The 15,132-nt window shown below is 41.5% G+C and overlaps 1 protein-coding gene across 9 annotated transcripts in view; it reads left to right on the top strand.

The window, feature by feature from the left end:
• Window positions 1–15,132, top strand: part of CHD2 (chromodomain helicase DNA binding protein 2) — a 96,703-nt gene that overhangs the window by 20,565 nt on the left and 61,006 nt on the right. For 3 of the 9 annotated variants that reach the window (XM_067003769.1, XM_067003764.1, XM_067003765.1), the window contains exons 1-4: window positions 4,606–5,066; window positions 7,652–7,723; window positions 8,452–8,541; window positions 12,536–12,588. The gene's annotated coding sequence lies outside the window, so the exon portion shown is untranslated. Of the gene's footprint in view, window positions 1–4,605; window positions 5,067–5,411; window positions 7,040–7,077; window positions 7,537–7,651; window positions 7,724–8,451; window positions 8,542–12,535; window positions 12,589–15,132 lie in introns of those variants that run through there. The other 6 variants (XM_013181852.3, XM_067003767.1, XM_067003766.1 and 3 more) reach the window with 4 other exon arrangements.

Here is a 15,132-nt window from a genome sequence, read left to right as displayed (position 1 = left end):
TTTTTTTTTTCCTTATTGTATACACGAATTCATGCAAAACTGAAATAATGAGCTGGGTAGGTTGTTTAGGAGGTCTTGGATCTAAAATCTGAGCCCAGGCCACTAGATCATGTGTGCAGAAACAATACCATTTGTTTGATGCATTATGACCAACAAGTTAAAAATTTGCTTAGGAAAGAAGACTAAATCCCTCAAAATATATTGGTTCCATTTCTTACTTCCCTTATGACTTATACTTTTATTGATAACTTGCTTTTCTTTGAAAACATGAGTAAGAAAAGCTGGATCTTGGTTAAAATAGCTTGTATTTGGGATAAACTGCAAAAACACTGGAGTTTGGCTTAGCAGACTGAAAGATTTTTTTCTTTACCATATGCTTATGACACTGATGAGAATTTGTTTCTAATTATTCCCGGTAATAAGTCTTTTTCTTGCTGCTCACAGGGTTCATCATTCTAAATATGAGCACCATAAAAGTGCTGGCGAAACGGCCATATTAACATAATCTTGGTTTTCAGTGTTAAATCATAGAAACAAAAAGGGCGTATGCAAAAGTTCTCTGTGTGTAGATGTGTTTGCAATTATTCATTACAGGCTGGAACAAAAGTCTGGGCTTGAATTCCAGTTCCAGACCCAGAGAAAATGAATAGCATGAGCTGATTTCTAGAATTGTTACCATTCTTGGTGCTGTTGTTACTGATTGCCTTGTGACAGTAGCAAAAATCTTTAGCTAGGATCAATATAACATAATAATCTTTACAGTCACATGGAGACGTTGGTTCCATGCCTGGAAGAACTTTGTCTTTATTTACATTTCTGTCTGTTGACATCACTCTGTGTCAAAGTTTAGTCAAATCAATATTAGCCGCTATGGAAAGTCCACAAAAGAAAGCAGCAGGGGCATAGCTATAGTTGCACAGCCTCTTTGTGCACGCTGCTCCGAAATCACAGGTTTTCAGAAGTGTGATAGAGGGTAATTTGTATCTGTCTGGACAATTACTGTGATTTTAGTAGTGAATTATTGAGGAAGGAAACAGAAGAAAAAAAAAGCAGATTGTTTATTTGTTTGCTGTAGTACATATTCCATGTTACGTACAAAAATACAAAAATAATACGTAGCAATAGACTTAATTTGGGACAAAGCAACAATTTCTGTGAACGCCCTGCCTGGAAGAATTGAAATGCCTACCACAAAATATCTTGCTGTATTCAAAGGACATTTGTTATCCTGTTCGCATATTCTCTGTTAAAATAATCCAAACTATTCTGTTTGGTTTGGGGCCTAGAAAATTGTTACTGATTTCTCCTGGAAAATGTTAATTTTAGTTGAAGGAAAGTTTTGTGAAACGGCGCATCTCCCAATCTTGTTCAGACTCCTGTTCTCCACTTCAAAAGGCAGATACAACGCTTAATCTTTTAGATGAATATTGCTGTCAAATCTCTGGCCTTTCCATTATGTTTGTGGCTCCGAAGAACACGTAACGTATCTTAAAGAACCAGCTTTCTCACCGACCTCTTGGTATCCTCTGTTTCAGAGGGCATGTTGGGGCAGGCAGGGACACTGCCCTGAGAAATTACAGTGTGTATTTGCATATTGTCCCAAAGGGATAATAACAGTCCTCGTGGAAGCTGGGGAGGAGGAAGAAAGGTTGTAGAAGAAAACAATTTGGGTGGGTACTAGAAAGTGAAGTTGTGTGCCTATATTGGGAATTCTAGCAGTCCCGATGCAGTCTCAGAGAACATTTCCCGAATTAGTAATGGAAACATTGTTGTCTCATTATCTGACAAGTGGTTCATAAAACATGGCTGAAGTATTTAGGTTTAATGATACACAAAGCAAGAAGAAAAAGAAAGCGTTGTTTAAAACAGAAAGAATACTCTGTATGGAGGAAATTGCATTTGCACAGAAATTCTGGATTTGGAGGGAAAAAACTGGTGTAACCACAAAGGCCGTAGGAGCAAGAATTCGGTGTTTATACATAGCTGACCGTGGGAGATAAAAGTGTGAAAAAGGAGACTAGCACTCTCCTATTTCATTAGGAAAAAAAGAATGCAAACAGATAGACTCTCACTGGTGTGTGAACGGCAAATTTGTCCGATGAGTGTTGTGACTGGTGAGAGTGGCCATACTCACATTCACGTACATGTAACTCACTTGAAGCCAAGAAATAGAAGAGGTGATGGATAGCTCTTTTGAAAGCTCTTTTGAAACTTAGGCCTTGGTGGCCAGGAAGCAAAAGAGCAGGATGGACTATGTTTCATTAGGATATTAGACTTCCAGTAATTTTTTTGTTATATGTAATAGCAATGCAGTAAGTCACTTTAAAAACATTTCTATCGGGAAAGGTACATGAAGTATAAATAGGAATGATCTATTAGTCTGGTGGTGTTAGAGAAGATCAGATAAGGGTTTGAGCCTACAGGTTAGGTCTTGTTCAGTTATAACCTTAAACTATTCTGGCTAGAACCACGCTATTCTTACAAAGCGCAATTATGTCTTGAGTGTTTGATCTCTTTTATCCTTTCATGTGCCTATCGCAAGTGATCAAACTTTATGTTTTTCTAGAAATGTATTCTGGGGAAGAAGCAACAGCAAGACTGAGAGTAGTGCATTGAACTTCAAGTCTTTATCTTTGCTGTGAAGTCATACCTTCAACGTTGGGTGAAAATGCCTGCATAAGTAGCAGTGCTTTTGCTGTGCCCTACTTTTATCTAGCCTCATCTTGGTTGCCCTTCCCCTCTCTTCATTGTTAGCATTTTTCTAAGGAGCACAGGCAGCACCTGTGTTTTGTGTGTGCCAACACCTTTGCATACAGTTACACATGGGTAGTTCCACTGAGAGCAAGAGGATTAGCTTTTAGTTTGCAAGAGTCTGAATAGAGATGAAGTTGCAGAACAGGCTCCCTGCGCTTAGTATTCTCCACAGACCAGAACTTCAGTTCTTCTTGTTGTGGAAAAAATGTAAAAGGCCTTTTGCTCTCTTCCAGTGAGAGGCATATCTGCTGGTTTGCCCCACCATTACCTCCTTGGCTGGAGGCTCCCAGACTGTGGTACCCGTATCACTGTGCAGGCCACCAACATCACTTCTTGAAGACTGCTACCGCTGTATCACCACTGTCTGTAAGCCAGCAGCTTTGTGCATTCCTACCATACAATGTGTCCCCAGCTATCCTACACTGAGAGGTCTGCTTTTCTCTGTATTTTGTGGAGAAATACGTCCCAGCTCAAAGTCATTTATCCTCAGGAACATTACTAAATGATTCTTTCCAGCTGACCAGATACTTCTGGCTTTTCCAGGACCCTGGTTCAGGAGATTGCTGCTGAAGTCCAGTTGCACGATTTCAAGTGCCCAGACTAGCTCCTGAGACTTCTCCCAATCTTTTTAAAGACTGTTGATTGAATTGCTGCAGTACCAACCCACATTATTAGATAAAAAAGGAAGAATGGGCCATCGTCCTCTCTGCTTTTAATGGAGTAAGCTGTGCAAATGAGAGGAGAAATGCATGCTTATCACTCAAAGTGACTGCTGAAGCATGTAAATACTAATTATGTCATCCAGTCATGTTAGCTGAGTGTGCCTCTTGCAGAGGAACATCCTCACAGAGCCACTGTGGATGGGCATCTGTCACTAGCCCAGAACACGGGGAATGCCCCCATCGTGCAGCTATCTGGTTTCCATGGCAGTAGTCAAAATAGGAGCGCGTGTCCTGGCGAGGTTGGCATCGGAGCCAGTTTCTATGGCGTTGGCTAAAAAAAGCGCGATAACCGTGTTGTGTCTGGTGTCTGAGGCGTTTGGCGGAGGTGCTGACGAGGTGGTGGCTGGCGGCAGGCAGGTGATGGCGCTGGGCCTGGCCAGCGCCTGGTGTGTGTGTCATGTCGTGTGTATATATGTCACGTCATATATTTAATATAGTGTATATATGTACATGTATTTGTGTATATATGTACATATATGTGTGTATATATGTATATAACATGTATATATATGTGTATACATGTATATAACACGTATATATATGTGTATATAAGACGTATAACGCCCTGTCAGGGCTGAGAGAGAACAGAGGGGACTTTGTGAGGGACGGCGGCGGGACTGTGACAGGACCGGGCCGCTGAGGCCGGGCCCGGTCTCGGAGCGGGGTTCGCGGAGCCCCGGCGGGCGCGGGGCGGGGCTGGGGATGCCCCGGCCAGGTGGGGCCCGGGGCGGGCGCTCGGAGCCAGCTCGGAGCCAGCTCCCGCCGCCCCCTGAGGGGCGGCCTGGGCGGGAGCGGGGAGGCGGGCGGGAGCCAATGGGGAGCGGCCTGCGCCGCTCACGGCTCGCTCGGATTCGTCGGCGGCCGCTGAGAGGCAGGGCGGGCGGCCAATGGCAGGCGGCGGCCACCGCGCGCGCGAGGGGGGCCCCGGGCCGTGTGTGTGCGGGGAGGGGGAGGCCTGAGGAGGGCGCGGCGCGGCCAATGGGAGCGCTGCGCGCCCTCGGGCCTGGCGGGGAGGGCGCGGCGCGGCCAATGGGGAGCGGGGAGCGGCGCGCGCGCAGCCGAGGGCGGGGCGTGAAGGAGGGGGGGCGCGAGCGGAGGGGGGAGCCGCCGCGCGGCGCGGGTAGGGGGCAGGGGCCCGGTCCCGCCCCTTCCTCGCCGCAGTGAGTAGCGAGCGGGCCGCCATGTTGTGCGGGGGGAGGGGAGCGAGGCGCTGAGAGGAGACGGGCGAGAGCCGCTCGCACACACGGCACAAGATGGCCGGGGGAGCAGCCGCCGCCGCCGCCCGGCTCCCGGCCGCTTCCCCCCCGCCGCTCCGAGCCGCCCGGGCCGGCCGCCGGCCTCCGCCGCCGCTCTCCGGGGCTCGCTCCGGGCCCGGCGCTGCGGGGCTGGAGGGGAGACGGAGCGCGGGCGGGCGGGCAGCGGGCTGCCTCGCAGCGGAGCGCCATGGCGGCGGGGCCGCCTCGCTCTGCCCGCGCCTCGCCCCGAGCGGCCGGGCGGGCGGGCGCCGAGCCGGGGCCCCGCCGCGGGCAGGGCGAGGAGGGCAGCGGCGCCCCGGGCCCCCGTTGGCAGGCAGCGGGCTGCGCGGAGCCGGTAAGTGCGCGGGGCCCCTCGCTCCTCATTGTCCTTTGTCCTTGAGAGGAAAAACAAAATGTCCTTGGAGCCCGCGGGGGGAGGGGGACGCCGCCGCTCCCGCCGCCGCCGCTCCCTGGGGTCCCTCGTTCGGCTCCGCCGCCCCCCTGAGGGGTTTTGGAGGGGGTCGGGGTTGGGGGTGCCGTGAGGGGAGCCCCGCTCCGAGACTTCCCCGCTGCCGCCGAGGGGCTCCCGCTCCGCAGGGCGCTCCCCGAGCCGCCCCCCCCCCCCCCCCCCCCCCGTGTAGCACCGAGGGGCTCCGCGCAGCCCGGTGCGGCGAGGGGATGGGGGCGGCTGCGGGCTGCACCCCGAGGGGACGGGGACGGGCACACGGGCAGAGGGGGCTGCGGACCTGAGCCCCTCGGGGGCAGCTGCACAGCACCTTCCAACTCCAATGCAGCAGCGGCGAGGGGGGTGGGGGGGCCGAGGGCTGGACTGCATCACCGGGGAAATGTTTAGCCCCGTAGGTCTTTAAAGAGCGCTCGGTGCCCGGTGCTGCACGAAGCGGGCTCCGTCGGCGGAGTTTGTAGGAACAAAGACGCCATGTCCTTTTCTCTTAAAAATAAAACTTGGTGGTTTTTTTTTGTGGGGTGTTGGCTTTTAACTCCTTACAAGCCAGTAAGAAAAAAAAGAGGCTGCGGATGAGACAGCTTATTACTTACTGAAACAATAGATAGAAATTTACTTCACTTGAAAAACAGTAGTTCAGGTGCTAAACTTTAAAGAAAACTCTTAAGAATTGAATCCAATATAATTTCGCAGTTAAAGTGGCAATGCAAAAACTTAGAAGCATAAGAAAAAAAACAAAAGTCATGCCAAGTCTACAGTTTAAAGTTGGCAAAATACTACAGTTGTGATTTAGACTATAGCAGGAGAAGCAAAGGTAGTTGGTTAAATATGAATTACACGATAGGGGTTTGTCTGTGACAGTGAAAGCTTTTAAAAAGCGTTTATTGGGTGACAGTTTTGTTTTTAGTATTCAGTTTATGCTTTTTTCAGACATCTTGCAGTCGTTTCTGTTTATATAGCATTTTTATCGTTGTTTAGTCGGTTAATAATTTAGAAGTTGTACAACACCTATTGCGAGACTTTCTAAAAATGCGAGTTTAAATGGAATGTTTTGTTTTGCATTGGCTCGCATTCAACAATTACCTATTTAGGGGCAAAATTGTAATTCCAAATGTATAGAAAGTCGCTCCAGTAAAGCCAGAGGTAAAGATTAAATAGGGAACTTCAATTTTAATTGGTGATTGTGTATAGCCGTATTTAAAGGATTTATTTCTTGTATAGTTGTACAAGGTTATAAAACTCCGTGCAGGTTTTAAATGCTGCGGTTTGAGGTAAATCTACATTTTCGGTTCTTCACTGAAAATACGAATCCATCACTTCAACAATTAAGTTCTCTTTTTTTGAGGTGGAAATAGAAGTTTGAGCAGCCATTGGAGTTCTATCACCTTTATGCAAAGTGTTTGGTATCTTTATTTTAGATTCGGATTATAGTGGTTTTATAACCTCAGCAACAGTTCTGTAGTGTAGAACAGGTTCTGACATGCACACTTTGCTGAAAAGAAAGTTCTAGCTTTAGGTGGGGGTCTTCTGTATTTTTATTTTTTATTTTTCAATATATTGGGGGACTTTTTTGAGGTAGTTTTGAGTTGTTTTTTAGCTACTGAAATCAATATGGCAGTTGTCTTTGGAAAGAATTTGTTATAATTTTTCATATGTTTAGTGATTCTGCATTTTTATATATATAGGGTGCTGGAGTTTTAATTTAGATATTTTATCCTGTAACATTGACGTAGTATTAAAATTACCTGCATATTAACAGAATGATTTTTGAACTTACTCTCGAGTATGAAGTAATGGTGGTAAATATAACCGCTGCAAAATTCAAGGTTAAGCCTTTTCACAAAAGCGAGAGAAGTTGACTAAAGGTAATTCAAATACGGTGTTCCTTGTCTTAAAGAGCATAGCTTGGGATCTCATTAAAGGTCAAAGGACCTGAAGGTTTTATACTATTTGAAAGGGCAATAAAAGATACCTTATTTGGGGAGATCAAGTCACTTGTGACTTAAAATTCACAGAAGCTAATGACAGAAGCCATTTTAAAACCTTCAGCAATAGCAAAATAATTTCATTTAATTTTGCATAGTCTACTTCTTGAGACTTTAATGTGAAAGAAGTAGAGGGACTGAGAGGCATTGTGCAATAAATTACTTCTAAGGAAAAATTAAATTGGCTAGGTATTTAATTGTGTACCCAAAGTGATGGGAGACAGGAGAGCAGATGAGAGCTATTCATGCAAAAACACAGATCATGCATGTTGTATGTCAGTCACTCTTCATCTCCAATGTTTTTCTTAGCCAAGTATGTACAGCCACCCGTACTTTTATTTTTAGAGTTGAGTTCTAAAGATACAGTTACTGCTATCGTAAGTTTTTTTTCTAACTTAATTATATAAACATCAATATATTTCAAGCATCTTACTTGTTCTCCTTTTATGAAACAAAATGCTGAAAATTTGCATACTTTCTGTTTTCTCTTAGGTAGAATTCCATGAACAATATCTTAGTTCCTGAGTGGCTTCCAGAAGAATCGTTCGTACCTTATTTTCTTAGGTAAGAGTGGCTACAACTTCTGTTTGTATGTTCATTTACTTATTTTTTTATCTTGGGTTTTGCTTTTTCACTAATGTGCGGATGGGAGGGAAAAAATCTTATTTTTAAATTGGAAAGAGTACATTTTATAAATTACCTGGACTTCTACCGTAAGTGTAGAAAGAAGGCTTTTTAGATTTACTAAAAATAAAAATAAAAAAAATTAATGATGTATATGTTGCTTCTGTATTGTTTTTAGCTTTTCTAAGGCTTTTTTAAAAAGGAGATCATGTGTATATACATATACACACACATATGCGTTGTATTTGGTGGGAAATGACAATATGTTCATATGAACCCAAATGTTCCATTTGCCCTTTTTCACCCGTGGAAACATGCATTCAACTTCAAAAAAATGCGTGTTTTTTGTAATTAATGAGTTCGTAGCATTAATGCTTGGGCATATTGTAAAATCTGTATATGCCAAATAACTCTAGACTTCAGGTATTTGTGCAGAAGAATATTTTGAGGCCTCTTTCTCCTATTTGGAGACATGAATGTTAACCCTTAGCAAATAAAGATAGTGTATTACCTTGTAATACTCTAGGTACAATTTTTATCAATTGAAAGACACGTTCTGTATTTTCAAAAAGTTTGCATTGGTTAAGAACATTAGAACTGTAGGTAAAATCTGTACGTATCTTTGTTTTCAGACAAACCTGTTTGTTTTGTTGCTTTTTTCTTTAAAGGGTAGTACTGGATATTTTTGTTACTTCCAAAGATTCAGATGGCTGGTCAAGTAAAAGACCTTGATCAAAATTCAGTACTGTGCACACCAGGTATGTTACACTGCGTTGTTTTTTGTTTTTGTTTTTTAAATTCTAGAAGTAAATTTTGGTAAGCAAAATACACGTTAAATGCTTTAGCTAAGACCACGTTGAATTTCCTTTCAAGTCTTAACAACAGTTTTCAAGTGCACTGTGTACTAAGCAATGTAGCGTTAACGTCTCTTAAAACGTTTCCTAAGATTTTTATGGTCAGCCATAAGACCTTTTTTTAAGATTCTGAAATGACCATAACACATTGTAGAATAAAGCTTTACTTGTGAAGGTTGCAACTGCTACTAATGACATCCAGTTTATTTCTCGAGTTTTATTACTTAAGTTCAAGGTATTGATTTGTTTGCAACTAATGTTTGCTAGCTTTAACTTTTGATTTTTTATACAATAAACTTAGAAATTCTTTTCAACTTAAATTTACTCTCAAAAGCCTAAACCCACACTGTCTGAATTAAAAAGTCTGTCCTTACTGCAGTAGAAATCAGTCAGCTTTCTAATGTGTTTTTTTTTTTTTAACTTTACCCTTACTTCAGGGTTCTACATTCAGTGACAGAGTAACATGTTATACTTGGGCCATGCTCTCACCACTGTGTAATTAGGAGTTGGGAATCTTGTTTGTCTGTCTTAACTGGTTCCTTTTCACAGCTTACCATGCTAATGTACTTCTGTGTAAATTCAGGACCTCAAAGCTTAAGGCATCTTCGTGGAGACGTATCAGAATTCTCAAAAACACTTATGATAATTTGCTTTTTAAAAATACACAATTTATCATGATAACTTACGAATACTGATCCTATGAACTTCTACTTGAGTGCAGCTATTCTCTTTGACTTGGACGAAGGCTTCAGCCTGCTCGTATAAGAGGAGTTGTATACCAATTTTGATTAAGCATTTTAAAACTGTCTGATAGCATTTTAATAAACTTTTATGTGCAGTGAGTTACTGCTAATATGCAAGATAAAAATGAATTGTTTGTATATATTAGACATACAGTAGTAGACACAAAATAGCTAGTAAGAAACAAACAAGGTCATTAAGTACGTCCTGGACCTTCATTGTGTAACTGTCTGACGAGAAGTTCGTGAACGGAAGTCTGGCTAGAAATGATCTGACACCTTGAGAGGACCAGCAGAACATACTTGGAATCCTAGGTGGCTCTTTAATTTAGAGGGTCAGAATTGCCAGACACGTTACACAGTCCATTACAATAAAGCCAAGACTGGACTGTGATTCAGATAAAAGCATATGCTCAAACCCTCACCGTAATAATGGGTCTTGTCAACAAACTCATCAAACTCAAGATTTGTATTCCTAATGTTATATTCTTAAACTTCTGAAGTTATCACTTTTAACTGACTTGCTCTTAAAAAAAGAAAAAAAGGAGCAGTGTCCATGAGTTGAGTCATCTTGAGTGACCTGTGCATTTTATAATGTATATGAAATGGAGCACTTCGATCTTAGTTGTCTTATGTATTTCCTATATCATCATGGTGCTGTTCGTGCTGAATAGATACTATAATACAAACAGTTTTAAATATCTGTTGCTGCTTTTGTGAGGTCTTTGGAGCCTTCTCTTGTATGAACAACATGTTCTCATCTAGTAAGTGGCAGCTTGCTCTTTAGGTAGATAGGCTTCAGTAGGCTAGATGTATGTTACTGGGGATTCAAGGAAAGGTTTAAGTTCATGACCACTCTACAGCATATTAATGAGGCATAACATTTATAGGACTGACAGCTTACGTGGAAAGTCATTGGTATGGTGGTGTGTTGCATCTTCCTTACAAAACTACTTAATTTATCCCAAGAAAGAAACTGATGCCAAGTCAATAGCTCTAGATCAGCTGGCCTCACCTCCTGCTACGAAAAGGAGATGTGCTTGCCTGATTCATAGAGCTAGTAGTGCTGCTCTCTTGGGGAATGGACCTGTGATGCAAGGCGTGTTTTCTGTGGAGTAGGCTGTGCTGTACCTATGGCATCTCTTCTGTAATTCAGAAATAAATACAAGACAACTGTAGAACTACCTAAAAAGTCCATGTTTATTTTTAAAATTGGGATAGCTTTTTTAATGACGCAGAAACTACAGCAATTATGTGACTGGTCTGTTTAAAAGATTTCAATTTGACGTTTATAAAAAAGTGCTAAATAGAAAATATAGGTGTTAGAAAAAAATATTTTTTTCAGCTGAAGCTTAAGTTTAATAGCTCTCTAGTTTGTCCTTGGCATAAGCGTTGAGCTTTTGTCGTGCATTTTATAGTTTGGGAGTGAATGTGTTTGGGGAATTAAGATTTCAAAACTCAGATTGCAAAGGTATACTTGAAAATGGTGGAAAAATGATCACTCATTTATATGCATTTATGTATATCTTGGTGCTGATTTATAAAACTCAATGCTTCGTTCAAATACTCACTTTAAAGTAGAGAAGTTCTGATAGTTGTTAGTGATGCCACTCTGAAAAATGCTAAATTAGTTTTCCAAAATTTTTCTGAGCTGAGAAGAATGCTCTCTGCTTAAGACTGAACTTTACTGTTCTAGTAGAGGAAGCAGTTCCTCTGTGCTGATACAAAGCCAGATTCTGTATGCTGAGGAATTACTATAACTGGATGCTAATGCTAGATTTAAAGAAAATATAAACTAACTTAAATGCGGACGATTTCTCTTTGGCTGTGCTATAAATTATTAGAAGTGACTGAGAGCTATAAGTTGAAGATCTTTCAACTGTCAGCTTTACCTTCTCTTTATATATGAAATCATCTTCTAAGTGTTTTATTGAGTGAAGCATTTGATACAGGGGAAAAGGAGGCTTAAAGGGCGCAAGTAAGCCTCTTTACCTAGTTCATGTCTTAAGCTTTGTAAATGTGCTCTGAGTAAATGACTGATAGATGCCGTTTGGATGATCAGAGTCCAGCAACCATGTTGCGTTTGTTCTACGAAGTGCTCATCCACCATTTTACAAGTACCTCAGCTTCGTGCTTCCATTTGTTAACTGCAGTTGGATCACATTTTAAATGCACGTTTTAAACATGCAAATTTCATACTCATTTTGATATCCTGCATGTTAGTGACAGTTCAGGACTCTGGATTTTTGTTTTCCCTTCCTTGAAGGGATCTTTTTCTGTATTAATTCTTTCAAGTAAATTATTATCAACACATAAATTCGTTCTGTTGATCTGTCTGTTTCTTCCTACACATCTGAGTAGACATCAGTTGGAAAATGGAAGTTTAGAACATTGTAGAAAATGAAGCACAGTATGATATCACCAAATAGGTTATTTTTTACATTATTGGAGGCTATGTGCTAAGTAGATTGAGATCACAAGAGAAGCAGTTCGTTTTTCCATGTTAGGAGGAGGATAACTTGTATAGCTTATGGTAGTGGGTTACTTAATACAAACGAAATTCACAGTCAAAAAAGGGGGGTTTGGTGAGTTGCTTAGGTTTCAGGTTTTATTTTAATCCTGTTACCTCTCTGTAAGGTGATATAGATTAGATGTTTGATGTGGATTGCCAGTAAGCATTTTCCAAGTGGAATTTTCAAATTTGGGACTTGAACATAATAACTTTATAGGATATAGATCAGATAACTTATTCCGCGTCAGTGGGTTAAACAATTCTACCATACCTAACTGATACCGCCTCGTAGCGAAATGAGTATTCTAATTATTTTTCTGTGGAGGTCAGATCAGTTTCAGCATACTTCTGCTTTGTATGTCTTTTTTTCTTTACAGGCGATTTGTATGCAGGTTTAGGTCTGATTTTTTTGGGGGGGGGGGGGGGGGGGGGAGGGGGGATTGTAGAAGTTATCTGATAGCAGGTTGTCTAGTTATACCTTGTGTTCAAATTTTTGATAAAAATGTCTCTTATACCGCATACTGTGGTCTGCTGGGAATGTTTTCATTGAGGGATAGGACTTTTGTAATAGACTTAGGCTAGTGTTCAGGTTTTCTAGATTTTTTTGTGTTAAATTTTAGCGTTTAACATATTGTTTTCCCTACAGATGTGTTGAGGAATTTGCTGTAAGCAAAATAACAGCTCTTGGTTGAAGCACTGGTAAGTTGTTATTCCTAATAACATTTACTTTTTAGCTTTAATAACAACTAAAAAAGGCAAAAAACCACACATGGCCATAATGTTTAACTTGCTGAAATTTTTGGATGAATACATCCTGAAGTTCCTTAAAGCGTGCTTGTGTGTGTGTTCTGGAAGGCTCGCTGAGAAGGGCACAGCAGCATTCTTGCTGGGCTGCTCAGGAATGAAAGCTATGCTTGGGTGGCACTCTCAACCTGTCTTGCTGGAGAACAGCTTTCATACATAATTGTGGTACTTTGGCCTTCGGCTTCGAAGTTAACTCCATGTTTCTTGGAGAACTCTTAAATCATAGATATGCTTGTTCAGAAGGGTTTGATATGCCGATGTCTGTCACCATAGAGAAATACTACACGCCTTAAAGTGGAGGCAACAAATGGTGGGGAAGGTATCATAGGATTAATTTGCCTTAAACACCTCATGTTGTACTTTTATGGTAGTCACCATCAAGTGAGGGTCTTTGAACAGATAGTAATTGTCTCCATGTATATTTCTTCTTCTATGATTGTTCTCTTTCTGTTTGTCAGTGTTTCAGCTTTGCAGAGAAAACCATATGTAATGTTGATACAGTTGGCTATATTAAACTGCCAGCTGATACATTTCACTTAAGAATCATTCCCCATATAGTCAAATGCAGAACTGACAGGCTTGAGTAGAAAAACTCATTCAGTTCTGTACAGGATGAGTATGGGGGTAGGTCTGCCTCCAGTTCCCTTTACTAAAAGAAATTCGGTCTTCATGACCTTTTGCTGTCTCTAGCAAGTTCCGTGACTCTCTTGGGAGTTGTCTCTGGAAATGCTCAAGTCCTTTTGTTGTCCCCTCTGCTTAAAATTCACACTCCTTGATTCTACATTTTTAATTAGGGCATCCATTGGATTTTGTGTACACAAAGTGACTTTTTAGTGGGAGGCTCTGTATTCCTCTAGAACTGTGCTTCAGAATGTTTCTTTGAAAGAGACAGTTTCTTGGAGACAGCTCTTTCCCTTTGAAAGGGTACCTGATTCAGTAATGCCTTCCTTAGACTACAGATGGCTTGAAAAAAATGTTCCAAGATGCAAATACTCCCATTTCAGTGGATAGATGATAGCTGGTAATTTTTAACTGTCCAATGGTTACGTATGTTAGCAGAGACCTCCAGCAACCATTCTTAACTGGTACAAGCTGCCATCTATGCTGCCTTAGGTGCTAGAAGAGCAGCCACTCCCTGCTTGTACTCCGAAGTCCCTTGCTTTCTTCTCATCTACTCACATGATGTGAAGACTAATGTAGAGCTCTTCTGAAGGAAAAAAGAGTGTGTGGGGATACCACTGGTGAACATGTTATTGTGGCCTTGTGCTGCTTTTTGTTACGCTTCATTTTGAACCAATTTAGCACGGAATTTTCAATCCTGAAGCAAAACAATGGAAACAGATGAACCTTGAGGAATTCAGTTCCTATTGTGTGTGCCTGTTTTGGTGATCTTTGCTTAGTCTCTTCTACTGTTCTGTGAATTTTATTATGTTGCTTTTTACAAAATTTTAAGCTGTTTCTCACAGTGCAGATACATGTATAAAGGCATGTTTCTTACTATGTTACAAGTAAATGTTGCTCCTTCCAACTATTCCTTGAAACTCTTGCTGTGCTGTCCCCTGTTGCTTTCTTCCCAGGTCATCTGCTATAATCTTTAAACATGTGAGTCATTATGATGATCCACCTCAATATTAAATCCTTATCTTTGTTTCCTGCATCTTTCTGTGTGCATTTTTGTTTTCTCTCATTGAATTGTAAATAGGCTGTGTCAGGTTTGGTGTCTCGTGTAGGAATTTGGCTTCAAAGTTACACACTGAGTAATTATTCCATCTTTGTCTGTTTTGCAGTCTTTACCTAGAGGAGGGGATGAATGTGAAACTGAACTAGAGAAATAGTTGTCCTCAGAATGGGTTGCTTCAAAGTGCATTTGTAAAAGAACATAGAAATGTATGGATCTTGAGAGAGCCTAGTATTCCCTTCTCTGTTTGCCAACATAATCATGCTTAGTTGAAACACTAATTTTTAAATACATTTTTATTTGAATTAGAAGGGGGAAAATACTTGAAGACACCAGGAGCTTTATTGAAATTGGCACACTTTGCTTAGTACAATAACATTTACATGGTTTATCTTAATTTAGGCCCAAATCTTCAGGATACTTGCTCTTTTAAAAAAAAAATTTGGTCGGTTTAAAAAATAATACATCCAAAGAGTGCACCTCTGCGTCAAGTCCTTGGTCACATCTTCCTGGAGATTAATCTCTAAATCTGAGAAAACTGGAAAACAACCTTTTTCAACTAAAAACACCTGATCCTACACGAGGAGGTGTGCTTTCACTGCTGTGCTTACTGCACACGTAATAATGTAGAAGAGGACTTAGGACTGCCCAGAGTACGTACTTAGTTACTTACTCGTTATAGGCTCTAGACGTCAATAAAGGGCGTATCTGCCTTTCCCTCTAGTATGAAAGTTACCAGAGAGGTGCCTTCAGGAGCAAAA

This window comes from Anser cygnoides, chromosome 11 (assembly GCF_040182565.1).
Source record: "Anser cygnoides isolate HZ-2024a breed goose chromosome 11, Taihu_goose_T2T_genome, whole genome shotgun sequence".
NCBI classification, from domain to species: Eukaryota; Metazoa; Chordata; class Aves; order Anseriformes; family Anatidae; genus Anser; species Anser cygnoides.
This window is presented reverse-complemented; position numbering and strand designations above follow the sequence as displayed.